Source organism: Pinus tabuliformis, chromosome 6 (genome assembly GCF_031772625.1).
Source record: "Pinus tabuliformis cultivar Carrire ecotype Pingquan chromosome 6, CPIR1, whole genome shotgun sequence".
Classification (NCBI taxonomy): domain Eukaryota; kingdom Viridiplantae; phylum Streptophyta; class Pinopsida; order Pinales; family Pinaceae; genus Pinus; species Pinus tabuliformis.
The window spans coordinates 194,322,890-194,338,508 of record NC_142292.1 but is presented as its reverse complement, the minus strand read 5'-3'; the positions used below and the strand labels follow the sequence as shown (position 1 = coordinate 194,338,508).

At 39.4% G+C, this 15,619-nt stretch overlaps 2 non-coding genes across 2 annotated transcripts; both read right to left on the bottom strand.

The window, feature by feature from the left end:
* Window positions 1–745: 745 nt before the first annotated feature.
* On the bottom strand, window positions 746–817 carry TRNAP-AGG (transfer RNA proline (anticodon AGG)). The gene has a single exon. It is a non-coding gene; the product is annotated as a tRNA-Pro (tRNA).
* A 1,411-nt stretch (window positions 818–2,228) lies between these two features.
* Window positions 2,229–2,312, bottom strand: TRNAL-CAA (transfer RNA leucine (anticodon CAA)). The gene has a single exon. It is a non-coding gene; the product is annotated as a tRNA-Leu (tRNA).
* Between the last annotated feature and the right edge of the window lie 13,307 nt (window positions 2,313–15,619).

Below are 15,619 nucleotides of genomic sequence, written 5' to 3'. Positions count from 1 at the left end.
TATTTCTTGGAGAGCCAAAATTCTTATTGCTCAGTTAAGCGCTAATTCTCATCAACTCTGTTACGACACTCGAAAAAGCGAAAAGAAGTGTGGGGAAAAGGAATTTGTATTTTTGGATCTTTCGGAAAAGTAGAAACAGAAAAGCACTTCAATTTAGAGTATGAGGCCTTCAAAAACAACAAGGAAAGTTATGCAGATATTCTGGCAGCTCACTCTTGGGATAATCTATTTAGCAAAAAGTTTGTCGAAAAGATAGGAGTGTTTATTGTGAAGTTCCACAAAAAGAGAATCAAATACATCAACCAAATGAAAAAACAATATATTCCATAGAGTATCTTCAACCTCATAAACATTAAAATAATTTTATTTCTTTCTTTCTATCAAATTAGCCCTGTTGAAAAGTTTGATTCTTTCTATCAAATTAACACTCTTGAAAAACATAATTGAGTGGCGAACTCTGCACAGCTGGGTGTATTCCGAGCTGGCACCAGTACATCGGAAAAAAAATTGAAAAGTCATCTGTATTTTTGAAGAGAAATAACACTCCGATGAGTATCTGCACGGAAAAAAAATTGAAAAGTCATCTGTATTTTTGAAGAGAAATAACACTCCGATGAGTATCTGCACAGCTGGGTGTATTCCGAGCTGGCACAGTACATCGGAATAAAATTTGAAAAGTCATCTGTATTTTTGAAGAGAAATAACACTCCGATGAGTATTTTTAAAGACATCTGAAAAATGGAATGGGGCATTCCGAGAATTGAACTCGGGACCTCTCGCACCCTAAGCGAGAATCATACCACTAGACCAAATGCCCGTATGTTCCAAAAATTTACCGCAAGTTATACTAAGCTATAAACTTCAATCGTCATCAACGCAAGTTATACCAAGCTATAAACTTAGATAATGATGAATCACGACAAATGGCCTTCTGCCGATCCACGTTCCTGTAATTTGAAAAAACCTCTACAGATTTTCACAGTCGAGCTTCAGCCCACATATTGGGTGGGAAAACGTATATTTATTGTCAGAATGGGCATTCGATCCAACGCACACTATTCGTGAAAGCTCCGGTCGAACTTAACTCCTTTTTTTTCAGAGGAAAAAATCTGTATATGTTATATTGAGATCATATAAACTATTTGATAATTACATGATTACATGGATCGATTAGATGCCATCGATCATATAAGACGCATCGCATCGGATCTCTGTTATCCTATGGATAAAACAAAAAAGGAGGATAGATTGTTCAAAACATAGTTACAAGTATTCAGCTGATAGAATGTATGCACTGTAACATATTGTCAAAAAGTAGATATGCAAGCAGATGTGGAGCTGCCTGAGAAGAGGCCGCCTGCAGAAAGGAGCCATCATCAGTTGAGATCTAGTCGGGTGGCAAGGAGCCAGTAATCAGAGAAATGATGGACTCGAGAGGAGGATGGGAGTCCTGAAAAACACAGCAGCACCGCCACTTCCAGACATGCCAGATGGTGAGGAGGAAGATGGCTTGCCACAAAGGTCGCTGAGAGGACCACCAGAAGAAGGCGTCCTTAACTGAGGGGAAAAGGAGGACAGGAAAACCATAGCCGGAGGACAGCTCGATCCATATAGCAGAGGTGACAGTGCATTGGAAGAACATGTGGATGTTCGTTTCCAATTCAGAACGGCAGAAGCAGCATCGACTTGGACCCTGCCAACCTTTTGATTGAAGAACATCCCAGACGAGGTTCCTGTTGTAAAAGAGAAGCCAGCCGAAGAGAGTGGATTTGAGAGGGCCCTTCGAACTTAACTCCACCAAACGCCCTTCGATATTTTACAACTTTACAGAAAGTTATAGTGACCTTTACAATTGTAAATCATCGTCAATCACGCCTCCAGACGAATTGCCTCCTGCTGGCCTACGTTCCTGTAATTTGAATAAAACTCCACAAATTTACCCAGTAGGGCTTCAGTCCACGAATTGAGCAGGAAAATTTATATATATATATTGTCGGAAAGAAGATTCGAACCCACAACTCCACAAATTTACACAGGAGAGTTTCAGTCCACCACAAATTGAGCAGGAAAATTTATATTTATTGTTGGAAAGGAGATTCCCTCTTTCGGGAGGCAGGAGTCGAACATTAGTCCACGCGCTAGAAAATGAGTAGCAAAAGTTAAGCATATTGTCAGAAGTGGGATTTGAACCCACGCCCTCAAACGTGAGTAGCAAAAGTTAAGCATATTGTCAGAAGTGGGATTTGAACCCACGCCCTCAAACGACGACCAGAACTTGAGTCTGGCGCCTTAGACCACTCGGCCATCCTGACTACACATGTTCTGACTTTACGTGTTTGAATATGGTACCATTGTTACTTCAAACATCCATGACAAGAAAAATTTATACGTTCAAATATTTCAGATTTATCTAAGTAATCATCACACCTGTAATATTAACTGTTATATTTCATTTAATATAAATTAAAATGTAATATATTTATTTATTTTTGTAAGATTAGGTTTTTATATTATTATCAAAAGATATATATAAATAATTATCACAAGCTATAGTTATATTATTTGGAAAACTAGACCAATAACATAATTTCAAAAATTTATGATTGCATGTTTTATAGGCTACCAAATTGTTTTTCAAACTTAAAAAAGAATTAGGAAATAAACTAAACCATAAGATAATAGACATGATAATGGCAATGCCATTATAGAAATTTTGTTTAAAAGATATGGCTCACTTAATCATCACTTAGTTGAAGAGTCCATCGAATTCAGTGGTTCTAGCTCATTGTCATTGTTAGAGGAAGAAAAGTCAATTTTTTTCAATTTCTTTGTTAAAATTGAGACTTTCTTGCTAAACATGTCCACTTTGTCCATTAATTCAGCCATGCAAATTATCATTTCTTGTTGAGTATCTTCTTTATCTGGAAGCACCCTGCCTATCAGTGGTTTGATATACCAATATAGGTTGATATTTTGCATGTAAGAGGAAAAGTGAGCTCTGGAAGAGTTTCCCACATCAAAAATCAAGTCCCTAGTATCCCAATCAACTTGCCTATCATAAAAGAATCTTCTAACATGTCTGACTTGGTCTTCAACCTCAAAAATCACTCTATATCACTTCAGGGATGATATCCATGTATGTGGCCATAGTAGCATGAGCCACAGTTTGAGCACAGGTCTGACTGACAAAGGAGGGGGATATATTGGTGTCAACAGTAGGGCCACAACATCCTATTTTGCCTCCATAATGAGTAGAGGAGAGATGACATTGAGCCATGGCATAAGAAGCACATAGAGGGAGGAAATGATCATATATTACAAAGATGGGGAGGGAGGAATTGATGTCAATGAAGAGGTTGAATGGAGAGATAGGGGAGAAACCAAAGGTGCACCAGGAGAAAAACAACGTAGGTAGTAGGCCAACAAGGATAGAAGAGTCAGAGAAAACCTAGGCTTAATCAAACCAAGCAAAGAGAGACCAATGAGTCGAAGGGAAATACCTTCAACCAAAAAGCTCAGAGGGGAGACTGAAAGAACATGTTAAGAAACCAGCTCACAAAAAGATAGAAAATATAGATCAACGACTTCAAAATCAGCCTCTTCGAGGGGGCAACCTCCTTTACGGCCTTACACAAATGAACAATTCTTGGATGATACAAATGAAAAAACCTCTTTTCTATATATAGGAATCTAAGGGGTCACAATATAATCAAAGCCGACATAACAATAATAATATAAGGGCACAACAATAACAATAGTGGGCTTTTATGGGGCACAATAATAACAATATGGGGACAATAGGGGAACAACAATAACAATAAGGGCTACAATGACAAGAGTAATGGGGGAATCACTAGTATTATCGGGACCTAACATGCCCCTCTCCTTCAAAAAAGTGTTTTCCTCAACACTTGAGTAGTTCTGGATGCTTCTATATAAAATTATCATCCTCCCATGTGGAATCTTCAACGGGAAGTTCTTCCACTTGATGAGATACTCCAGAAATTGATCGATTTCGTAGCTGTTAAGTTCTTGTTTCTGTGACTGCTTCAGGTTTCAATAGGATTTTTCCTTCCTCGTCAATTTCTGGCAATATTGTTTGAACTGGGAGCTTGTCACCTATAACCTTCTTTAAGCATGAAACAAGGAAAACTGGGTGAACTCAGGAAGTTGTTATGCTCTTAACTTGCAAGACGATACCAGAATACCAAATATGCGAAGAAATATACCGAGAACATAGAACAATGAGAAATAACAGCAAGTATTTTATTATTCAGAAAGCAATGTTCACTTGCCTCTTTGAGGGGGCAACCTCCAATAGAGTTGAGCTCAATTACAAAATAAGACACGATGCTCCTCGAGGGGAGTCTCTATCCTTCATATAGGATTCATACATGCAATACCATGGCGCAATACCATGGTTCTTATTAATACCATCTATCTAATACCATGGCCCATTTGCAGCTAACTGTGGTCCCTTCATTAAATGCGGGTTAACCACTTACAATTATTAATATGGGCTTTATTGACTCTTTACTTAACTATAACTATGACTCGATCCTATTACATAAATAAGGGGGTTAGGGTGGGACCCTAACATGCCCTCCCCCATAAGAATAGCCTTGTCCTCAAGGCTGAAGCTATGGAAACTGCTGAAGAATAGTGGCTGGTTCCCAGGTTGCATCTTCTGGAGAGGTGTCTTTCCACTTGATGAGGACTTCCTTGATCATGCGGCCATGTAGGTGCCATTCTCGTGTGTCAAGAACCTATTCAAGTTGGAGCCAGATTGACCCTTCTTCATCCAGTTCAGGTAGACTGGTTTGAATTCTGCAATTGTTCCCAATCACTTTCTTGAGGCATGAGACATGGAAGACTGGATGGATTTTTTGCAGTGGGTGGCAAAGCTAGCTTGTAGGCAACTTCTCCAATGCGCTGAAGTACTTGATACGGTCCGTAGAATTTTGGAGATAGTTTCTAACAACCCTTGTCTTTGAGTGATTTTTGCTTATATGGTTGTAGCCTAAAAATTACCTGATCCCCTTCTTGAAATTGGCGTTTTGAGCGATGTTGATCTACCTGTTGCTTCATGCAGTTTTGAGCTTGATGAAGATTCTCTCTAAGGTGAGCCAGCATGGTTGTGCGGTTCTGTAGGAGTTGATCCACTGCTTGTACCTTCGAGCATCCCTTGATATAAGAAGTAGGGGAAGGAGGGAGTTGACCATAAATTGCTTCATATGGAGTCATTTTGGTGGTGGCATGATAGTTGGTGTTATACCACCATTCGGCTATAGGTAACCACTGTACCCAGAGATGTTGCTTTTCTGAAGTGAAACACCTAAGGTAGGTCTCCAGACATTTGTTGACTACTTCAGTTTGACCATCAGTTTGTGGATGATAGGAAGTACTAAGTTGTAGTTGGGTACCTTGTAGCCAGAAGAGTTCCTACCAAAAGTTAATGGTGAAGATCAGGTCACGATCAGACACAATGGAAGTAGGCATGCCATGCAATTTGAAAATCTGATCCATGAAGGATTGAGCAACCAAAGTTAGTGTAAAAGGGTGGGGTAGGGCGCAAAAATGAGCATACTTAGAAAGTCTATCCACAACCACCATGATGACTGACTTGTTTCCTGACTTTGGAAGACCCGTAATGAAATCCATAGAAACCTCCGTCCAAATTGAGGCCGGGATGGGCAATGGTTGTAATGTGCCTGGGGATTTGACTGTTTCTCCTTTGTGGCACTGACAGACGTCACATTTAGCTACAAAATTAGGAATGTCCTTTTTCATGCCTGTCCAAAAAAATGATCTTCGAGTGTGAGCATACGTCTTCTGAAAGCCTGAATGTCCTGCAGTGGGAGATGAGTGCAACTCCGCCAAAATGCGGCTTTTGAGGGTGGATGTTGGTGATATTACGACTCTGTCCTTGTAGCGAAGAATCTCATCCTGCCATGAGTAGCTCACTGTGGGATTTGGATCTACCTGTAATTGATTAATGAGTTGGGAGAGCCAGGGATGTGAAAACCATTCCTTGCGAGCCTCTTCAATCCATTCTGGAATGGGAAGGGAAATTGCGAGCAGGGTACTTTCCTCCTCAAATTGGCGAGATAACGCATCTGCTACAATATTTTCGCGCCCTTTATTTTAAATTATCTCATAATCATATCCCAGCATTTTGGCGAGCCATTTATTTTGTTGTGGTGAGGATATGCGTTGCTCCAAAAAATATTTAAGGCTTTGATGGTCTGTGCGGATTTGGAAATGTTGCCCCAATAAGTATGGTCGCCAAGTATCTACTGCACGTAAGATGGCCATCATCTCCTTCTCATAGGTAGATTGTCCCTGATTCTTCCCACTTAGTTGTTGGATCGTGAAGGCCAAGGGTTGACCTTCTTGCATTAAGACCGCCCCAATACCCGTACTCGAAGCATCACATTCAATCACAAAAGATTTGGTGAAGTTAGGTAGTGCTAAGACTAGAGTGGAACACATGGCATGTTTGAGAGCTGTAAAGGCCTGTTGTGCTTCATCATTCTAGAGGAATGAATTTTTCTTGAGGAGTTGAGTGAGGGGCCTAGCAATGCGACCATAATTGTGGACAAATTTGCGATAATAGCCTGTGAGACCCAAAAATCCTCTCAGGCTCTTCAAGGTCTTAGGTTGAGGCCAATCCTGCATTGCCTGCATATTTTTGGGGTCCACCTTGACACCTTCACCCTCCACAATGTGGCCCAAATACTCAACTTCTTCCATGCCAAAAGAGCACTTGGACATCTTGACAAACAATTTATGCTTGCGGAGCAGTTGCAAGAGAAGATCTACATGCTGAAGATGTGTGGCCCAGGTGCGACTGTAGATGAGGGTGTCATCAAAGAAAACAAGGACAAATTTTCTGAGATATGGTTTGAGCAGGTGGTTCATAAGGCTCTGAAAAGTGTATGGGGCATTACAAAGACCGAATGGCATGACCAGGAACTCATAATGGCCTTCATGAGTTCGGAAAGCAGTCTTTGGAATGTCTACTTCTTTCATGCGAATTTGGTGGTAGCCCGAGCAAAGGTCAAGCTTAGTAAAGAATTGAGCCCCATTTAGTTCATCCAGCAAATCATTGACAACTAGGATGGGAAATTTATCTTTGACTTTCAACTTATTAAGGGCCTTGAAGTCTAGACACATATGCCATTCCCCATCTTTCCTGAGCACCATGACCACCAGCAATGAATAAGGACTAATGCTGGGACGAATGATGCCTGCTTCCAAGAGTTCCTTGATTATTTTTTCAATTTCATTCTTTTGGGCGAACGGATATCTATATGGGCACACATTTGGTGGTTGGGCCCCTGGGACCAAAGTAATGCTATGATCATGTTCCCCTCTCGAGGGTGGAAGCTCATGAGGCTTGTCAAAGACTGACAGATGGTTGTTTAAGATCTATTGCATCTCAGGATGAATATGAAGAGAATTGGGTTCGAAGGCCTGGATGGCATTAAATTGAGCTATAACTCCATGGTGGCCCTTTTTTAACAACTTTTCCATCCAATGTGAGCTGATGATAGAGGGAGATCCCGCTTGGAGTCTGCGGAGGGTATGTGTGTGGTTGTTCTGCTTAAAGCTCATATATAACTCCTGGAAATCCATTGTGATTGGGCCAAGTGTGCGAAGCCATTCAGCACCTAGGACAATGTCACACCCTCCCATGTGTATGGAAAACATGTGGGTCTTTAACTGATAATCCCCCATTTGAAGTTTGACATTTTCACAACGGCCTTCACATTTCATTGTCCCCCCATCAGCAATTTGGACTTGGAAGTTAGAAATTGCTCGGACAAAACAATGCAATGCTTCCGTGACTATTTGATGGATAAAATTATGTGTACTTCCACTATCAATCAAGACTACCACTGGGCGATGCTTAATAAAACCTCTGATTTTGAGAGTTTGGGGTGAAGAAATCCCTGCCAAAGCATGCAGCGAGATAACTGGTTCTTCAGGTACATTGTCCTGCTGGTTGTCCTCTTCTTCCTCCTTTGGTTCCTCAAGTGATGGGGCTTCCTCCAATGAACTGTGATCAGTAGCATCAATTTGAAAGAATTTGGGCTCCTTGCGTTATGTCTGGGGGAGTAATTCTCATCACAATAGTAACATAATCCTTGCTTTCTTCTTTCTGCCATTTCTGCTGGTGACACCTTTTGAACCTTGAGTGTTTGGGTAGTGCTTTGAGCCTGTGGGGGGCGACCCTTGGCGATGAAATTTGGGCGATTGGACTGGGCCGCTAACGCACGTTCGACTTCACGAGCTATCCTGCAAGCATGCAGCCATGAGCTAGGGTGGTGCAGTTGGACGTGGGCTTGTATGGCTTCTTTGAGACCACTGACAAAACATTCCACGTAGAACTCATCGTGTAGACCTCCAATGCGGAAAGCTAAGGCTTCAAAGGCGACAATATATTCGTTCACTATTCCTGTCTGTCAGAGCTTAGTGAGACGACCCAAAAAATTAGATTCATGGTCAAAGCGATCCATAAGAGCTTTTTTGAATGTCTACCAAATCAAGGGCCTTCCATAGCAACATTGATGCCATTGCCACCATTGCCATCTTTCATTGTCCAAATACATGATACCCACACTAAGCTGAGTCGCATTATCCAAGATGTAATTCAGTGTGAAATATTTCTCCATTTGTGCTATCCATGTGGCCGAGTGAGAGCCATCAAATTTATACATGTCTAGCTTGGGTGGTCGCAGATGGGATTGTTGGTGGGTGCCAAAGAGGTGAGGAGACTGGCTAGACTCTCCCTCAATGCTTGGATCTTTTTCATTGCCAATACATGCCTCCACCTTGCCCTTAGAGAGTGTTTCATTTAAGCTCTGCAGCTGCAACATGACCTCTTTCAATTGTGATTCAAGATTGTCAATCCTCTCATTAGCCATAGCTTGAGATCTAGTTTGTACCATGCACTGATCCGATGTACTTGAAATTTGGGACAGCTCGACTTTTTTTGGCACTAACAATTGAATGGTACCACCTTGCTCAGCTCGTCGTCCTGATTCTTATGGGCTAAGTCACCAATAACCGTCCCGGGGGGTCTCAAAGTTCTTTTTTTTTACTCCAAATGGATTTTTACTCCTTGCTTAGGAATACTGCAGTAGCCGAATCCCAGAAATGTCAATGCTGCCAAAAGTCCTGCGAAAATCACGCCCAGGTATAGGAACCCACACAACTACTCAGATCTAGATGGCAAATCTGATGGATCTGAGAGATCTGAATGGCTGATCTGATAGATTTGAACAGTGGAACTGATTGTTACTGCGGATATGATGGATCTAATAGATCTGAATGGCTGATCTGATAGATCTGAATGACAGAACTGATTGCTGCTACTGTGACAAAACCCCACTTGTGAGATCTGATCTGGCAAAGATTATGTGTGATCCAGAGATAGAGAAGGGAACTATGGTCTCCAGGAGTGTCAAGTGCTACAGATCGCAATATACATAAGGGTTTGACAATAGTACTCGGCCCAATTTTTCAGGGCACTAACCAAGGAGGATCAACCGTACCCTTAGTCGTACAACCCGACTACCCTATCGTACGCACGAGTAATCTCTTCGAGTGTTGTTCTCAGTGTACTGTAGCAGCAAGATGGCCAATAGTTTATCTATGGCGAGGTTTCAAGGGAGCTAGGGGGCTTCCGATATACCCAGAGGGTACTTGGAAGACAGTTTGTGCACGGTTCTGTCTAATGCGCTACTACTCGAAGGGGTACCCACAGGGGTTACAAGGGAGTCCAACAAGTGTGACCACCTCTTGTATTTCCTGCGTGCATGCCTCCCCAAATCCATAGGTTTATGCGCTCAACAACAGATCTCGTGGTTTAAAGACGCCGGAACACGTCTCTAGCCAAAAAATTTTTTTTGCTAAAAATTGGAGATCCCACCAGCCCTGGAAAGCGCTCTGATACCACTTGTTATGCTCTTAACCTACAAGACAATAGCAGAATACCAAATATGCGAAGAAATATACCCAGAACACAGAACAATGAGAAATAACAACAAGTATTTTATTATTCAGAAAGCAATGTTCACTTGTCTCTTCGAGGGGGCAACCTCCAATAGAGCTGAGCTCAATTACAAAATAAGACATGATGCTCCTCGAGGGGAGTCTCTATCCTTTACATAGGATTCATACATGCAATACCATGGGGCAATACCATGGTTCTTATTAATACCATCTATCTAATACCTTGGCCCATTTGCAACTAACTGTGGTCCCTTCATTAAATGCGGGTTAACTACTTACAATTATTAATATGGGCTTTATTGACTCTTTACTTAACTATAACTATGACTCGATATTATTACATAAATAAGGGTTTAGGGTGGGACCCTAACAAAAGCTGTAGGAAGCTCCAATTTACATGCCATAGTACCAAACTTTTGCAACACCTTGTACAGACCATAATACTTTGGTGATAATTTATTATCCTTCTTAGCTTGCTTGAGGGGCATTTGTTTATATGGTTGTAGCCATAGAAATACCCAGTCACCTACATCAAAACTTCTTTCGCTGCGATGTTGATTTGCCTATTGTTTCATTCTATTATGTGTCAAAGTGAGGTTATCCTTTAAGAGTTGGAGAACTTGTTGTTGATGCTCGATGTGATATTCCATTGCTTGAACCTCATAATTTTCTCTTAAATATGATGTGATGGACGGTGGATGATATCAATAAAGTGCCATAAATGGGGTCATTTTTGTTGCAATATGAAAGGAAGTGTTATACCACCATTTAGCCAAAGGCAACCATTTGACCCATTGTCTCTGTTTATCAGATACAAAGCAACGAAGATATCCTTCCAAAAATTTGTCTACTATCTTAATTTTCCCATCAGATTGAGGATGATAAGATGAGTTATGAGCTAACTAAGTACCAAGACAAGAAAATAATTATGTCCAAAAATTTCCAGTGAAAATGGGATCTTTGTCGCTTACAATAATCTTTGGGTTTCCATGTAGCTTTTGAATTGTTTCCATAAATGTGGTAGAAATTGTATTGGCTTTAAATTGATGAGATAATGCACAAAAGTGTGCATACTTGGTAACTCTGTCAATTACCACCATGATGACACTCTTTCCTTCGAACTTGGGTAAACCTATGATAAAATCCTCTGGAACCTCCTCCCAACGTTGACTTGCAATGGATAAAGGTTGTAATACACTTGGGGTCTTAATTGTTTCAACTTTATTTTGTTGGCAAACCAAACATTTTGCCACAAACTTTTGAATATCAGATTTAAGGCCATCCCAAAAAAATTCCTTCTTAACCCTGTGGTAAATTTTTAAAAATCCTGAGTGCCCTCCTAAGGGAGAGGTGTGCAATTCCATAAAAACCTTTTGTTTGAGTTGTGAATTTTTACATAGGTATAAGCAATCTTTGTACCATAACAAATCATTTTTCCAACTAAATGTATCAGATGTACTAAGATATTGTTGTAACTTTTGAATGAGTGGCCACACTTCTTCATCATTCTTCCATTCATCCCTTGCTTCATTTATCCAATCTAGTTTGATAATAGAAATGGCACAAAGCAATGATTCCATATCCTCATCCTTTCTTGAGAGTGCATTTGCCACAACATTTTTCTTCCCTTTTTTGTAGATGATTTCAAAGTCATAGCCCAACATCTTATTAATCCATTTTTGTTGTTCTTCTGAAGATAATCTTTGTTCTAAAAATTATTTAAGACTATCATGATCTGTTTTTACCTTGAAGTGTCTTCCCATTAGGTAGGGTCACCATTTCTTAAGTGCAAGTAGTATTGCCAACATTTCCTTCTCATAAATAGCTTTTTGTAAATACTTTCCTTTGATTAGACGACTTTCGAAAGAAATGGGTCTTTCTTCTTGCATTAAAACAACACCAATTCCATTTCCTGAGGCATCACATTCCACAATAAAGGTCTTTGTGAAGACTGATGTAGCTAAGACTGGTGCTTGGCACATTGCCTCTTTAAGATGTTCAAATGCCTTCGTTGCTTCTGGAGTCCATTAAAATGCATCTTTCTTCAATAATGTTGTTAGAGGTGTTGTTATTCTCCCATAATTCTTAACAAACTTGTGATAATACCCTGTCAACACGAGAAATCCTCACAGATGCTTTATGGATGTGGGGATTTTCCATTCCTTAATGGATTTAATTTTTCTAGGGTCTATCTTTACCTTCATGAGATACAATATGACCCAGATATTCCACCTCTTGTACTCCAAAGAAACATTTGGAGCTTTTTGAAGATATTGTTTCTCCTCCAATAGTTTGAGCGCCATGTCAACATGTTGAACATTATCCTTCCAAGACTTGCTCTAGATTAGTATATCATCAAAAAATACTAACACAAATTTTCTAAGGAAGGTTTTGAAAATGGAATTCATCAAACCTTGAAATGTAGAAGGTGCATTGGTAAGGCCAAAAGGCATGACCAAAAATTCATAATGACCCTCATGAGTTTTGAATGCCATTTTCAGAATGTCTTCAGTTTTCATTCTGATTAGATGATATCCTGAACGAAGATCCAACTTAGTGAAGTAAATTGATCCATGCAATTCATCCAATAATTCTCAATGACTGGAATGGGAATTTTATCTTTATTAGTGAGCTTGTTGAGCTCCCTATAATCTGGACACATGCGCCATGATCCATCCTTCTTGTGCACCAATACCATTGGAGCAGAGAAAGAACTTTGACTAGGTTGAATTATACCATCCTCTAGCATTTCTACAACCATACGATCAATTTCACTCTTTTGGGCATACAGATATCTGTAAGGCCTGATGTTTGGAGGAACACTTCCTGGAATCAAATTTATAGCATGATCATGATCATGAATAGGAGGGAGGCCTTTGGGAGTCTCAAATACCTTGGAATGATTGTCCAAGACTTTTTGGAGATCTGGAGAAATAGACGATTTCGATGTGGGAACCTCTAGTGAACATAATTGTGCAATTATGCCTCATTGTTATTTCTTTATAAGCCTTGTCATTCCATTAGAGTTGATTATCTTTCCTGGTTTCCCTGTGATACCCCTTAATTCAACTTCCTTTCCTTCCGAAAAAAAATTCAAGAAAAGTTCTTGAAAATTAAAAGTTATTGTACCCAAAGATTGTAGCCATTGGACTCCTAGTACAACATCAAAAACACCCATTGGAATCGAAATCATTGAGCCATTCAATACATATTCTCCCATGGATAGTTTGATATTATGGCACTTTCCAGAGAAATTTATGGTTCCTCCACTTGCAACCATCACTTGACACTATGGTGCTGGATTATTATAGGAATCAATTCAATTCCTTGGCTATGTTAGAATGAATAAAATTATGGGTACTACCCGAATCAATCAACACTATTACCTTTTTATTCTTGATATATCCTTCTATCTTGATAGTTTGAGGAGTGGTAGTTCCGGTCAATGCATTACAAGATATGGTCGGATTCATTTCTTCTTTCTCTAGGGTTTGTTCCTAGCATGTATCCTCTTCTTTTGACATTTCTTGTTCCTTTTCTTCCTCCTCGTCACAATCTATGTAAAATAGTTTATTGTCAACACACTTATGGCCGTTAGTGTATTTGCTATCACAACTATAACAAAGCCCTTTTGCTCTTTCTTCTTCCAATTGTTGTGGTGCAAACCTTCTAGGTTGTGGAAGGCTAGGGGAAACAACACTTCCATCTTTATAGTTATGAGTGGTAGGCTTCCTTGTTGCCATAATTTTTCTTTCCAACCTGAATGCCTTCTCTAATGAATCAGGTTCCCAAAGGCGAACCTCATGTTGGATGTTATCCTTTAAAGTCCCTATGAACACATCAATCCTATGCTCCTCTGGAATATATTTTACCCTTATATTCAATTTTTGGAAGTCCTCAATGTGCTCCATCATTGAACCCTTTTGTTTGAGATTTATCAATTGGCTAAAAAAGGTGTTGCTTTTTGTATCCTCATAATGTGCTATCATTTATTTCGTAAAAATTGCCCAAGTGACAATTTGTTTATGAGAGCAAAGCCATCGATACCATACAAACTGATTTGGTTCCAAATATAAAGTTTCAATGCGTACCTTTTGTGTGTTTTTCACATTATGGAGATTGAAATATTGCTCCATCTATAGTCTCCATGTTACAGGATCCTTTCCATCAAACTTCCTCATATCGATGTTTGGAACATGGTGGGTCTTCAATTCAACATTAGAGTCTATGAAACCATGATCAACATTTATTTTGTTCTCATCATGAGTTTCCTTTACTACCTTATCACCATTAGTAAGCATTTCTTGTAGAAACTTTGTCAAATATATCTTCAAATATTTCATGTTGTCTTTCAGTTTTTCTTCTATACCATCCATCTTAGCATCCACACCATTCATCTTAGCTTCCATGCCATCTGTCTTAACTTCCACACCATCCATCTTAACTTCCAAGCCATTCATCTTAGCTTCCATGCCATCCATCTTAGCTTCCATTCCATTAATCTTAGCTTTCACGCCTTTCTTTAAACCATCCAGCTTAGCTTCTGTTACCTTTTGTGAGAGTAAAATTTCTTGCACTTGGTCTCATAATTTTGATATATCATGTTGCATTTATTCCTCTTCTTCATGAGTCATGCTAGAGATTTCAGGTTGCTTACTAAGTGTTTCCATTTTCTTTCTTCGGGGCATCAATTAATGATAATTATGCTTTAGTTTTCCCTTTGAATCACTTCAAACTAATTTTTCAACCCAAACTTATGCAAAATTTTAAAAAGACTACACAACTTTTTCGCTTTGTAGGAGCTTGATATTGAATCTCTTTTATCTCTAACTATAGATCTCCAAGGTTGCAAATTTTGTCCTATAATAGCCCTCTAAGTCCTCTTTCCAATTCCACCAGTCTGATAGAAATTAGATTCTCCAAGAAAGCGTTATGCCCAATCTCCCAATATGACCTGATTATATACATTTTCAGTAGAATGAACTTGTATGAGGTGCCTTGTGTCATTGTTTCGACCTTCAGATCTGAAAACAATACATAAAAAACTACAATCTGTCCTCTTTTTGTAACTTCTTACGAAATTTCAATCTGATGCTCAGAGAGAAATTTATGACGATTTTCCCAAGGTTACATGTTTTGGATGTAATTCGGGAGCCTACAAAACCTTAACTTCTTTGGATCATATCTCCTAAAATATAGCAAGAAAAGATCTGAAATTTGGAGCCGAGGCTCATCGAGATTTCGACTCAAATGGGTTTTAATTTCAGCTTCTGAAACATTGTAGAAAATATTTTATAGCAAAACTTCCGCGATGGCTTATTTGGAGCATCGAAACCCTAGAATCAAAAGCTCTAATACCAAATGTTAAGAAACTAGCTCGCAAAAAGGTAGAAAATATAGATCAACAACTTCAAAATTAGCTTCTTCGAAGGGGAAACCTCCTTTACATTACACAAATGAACAATTCTTGGATGATACAAATGACAAAACCTCCTTTCTATATATAGGAGTCTAAGGGGTCACAATATAATCAAAGCCAACATAAAACTAATAATATAAAGGCACAACAATAACAATAATGGGATTTTATGGGGCACAA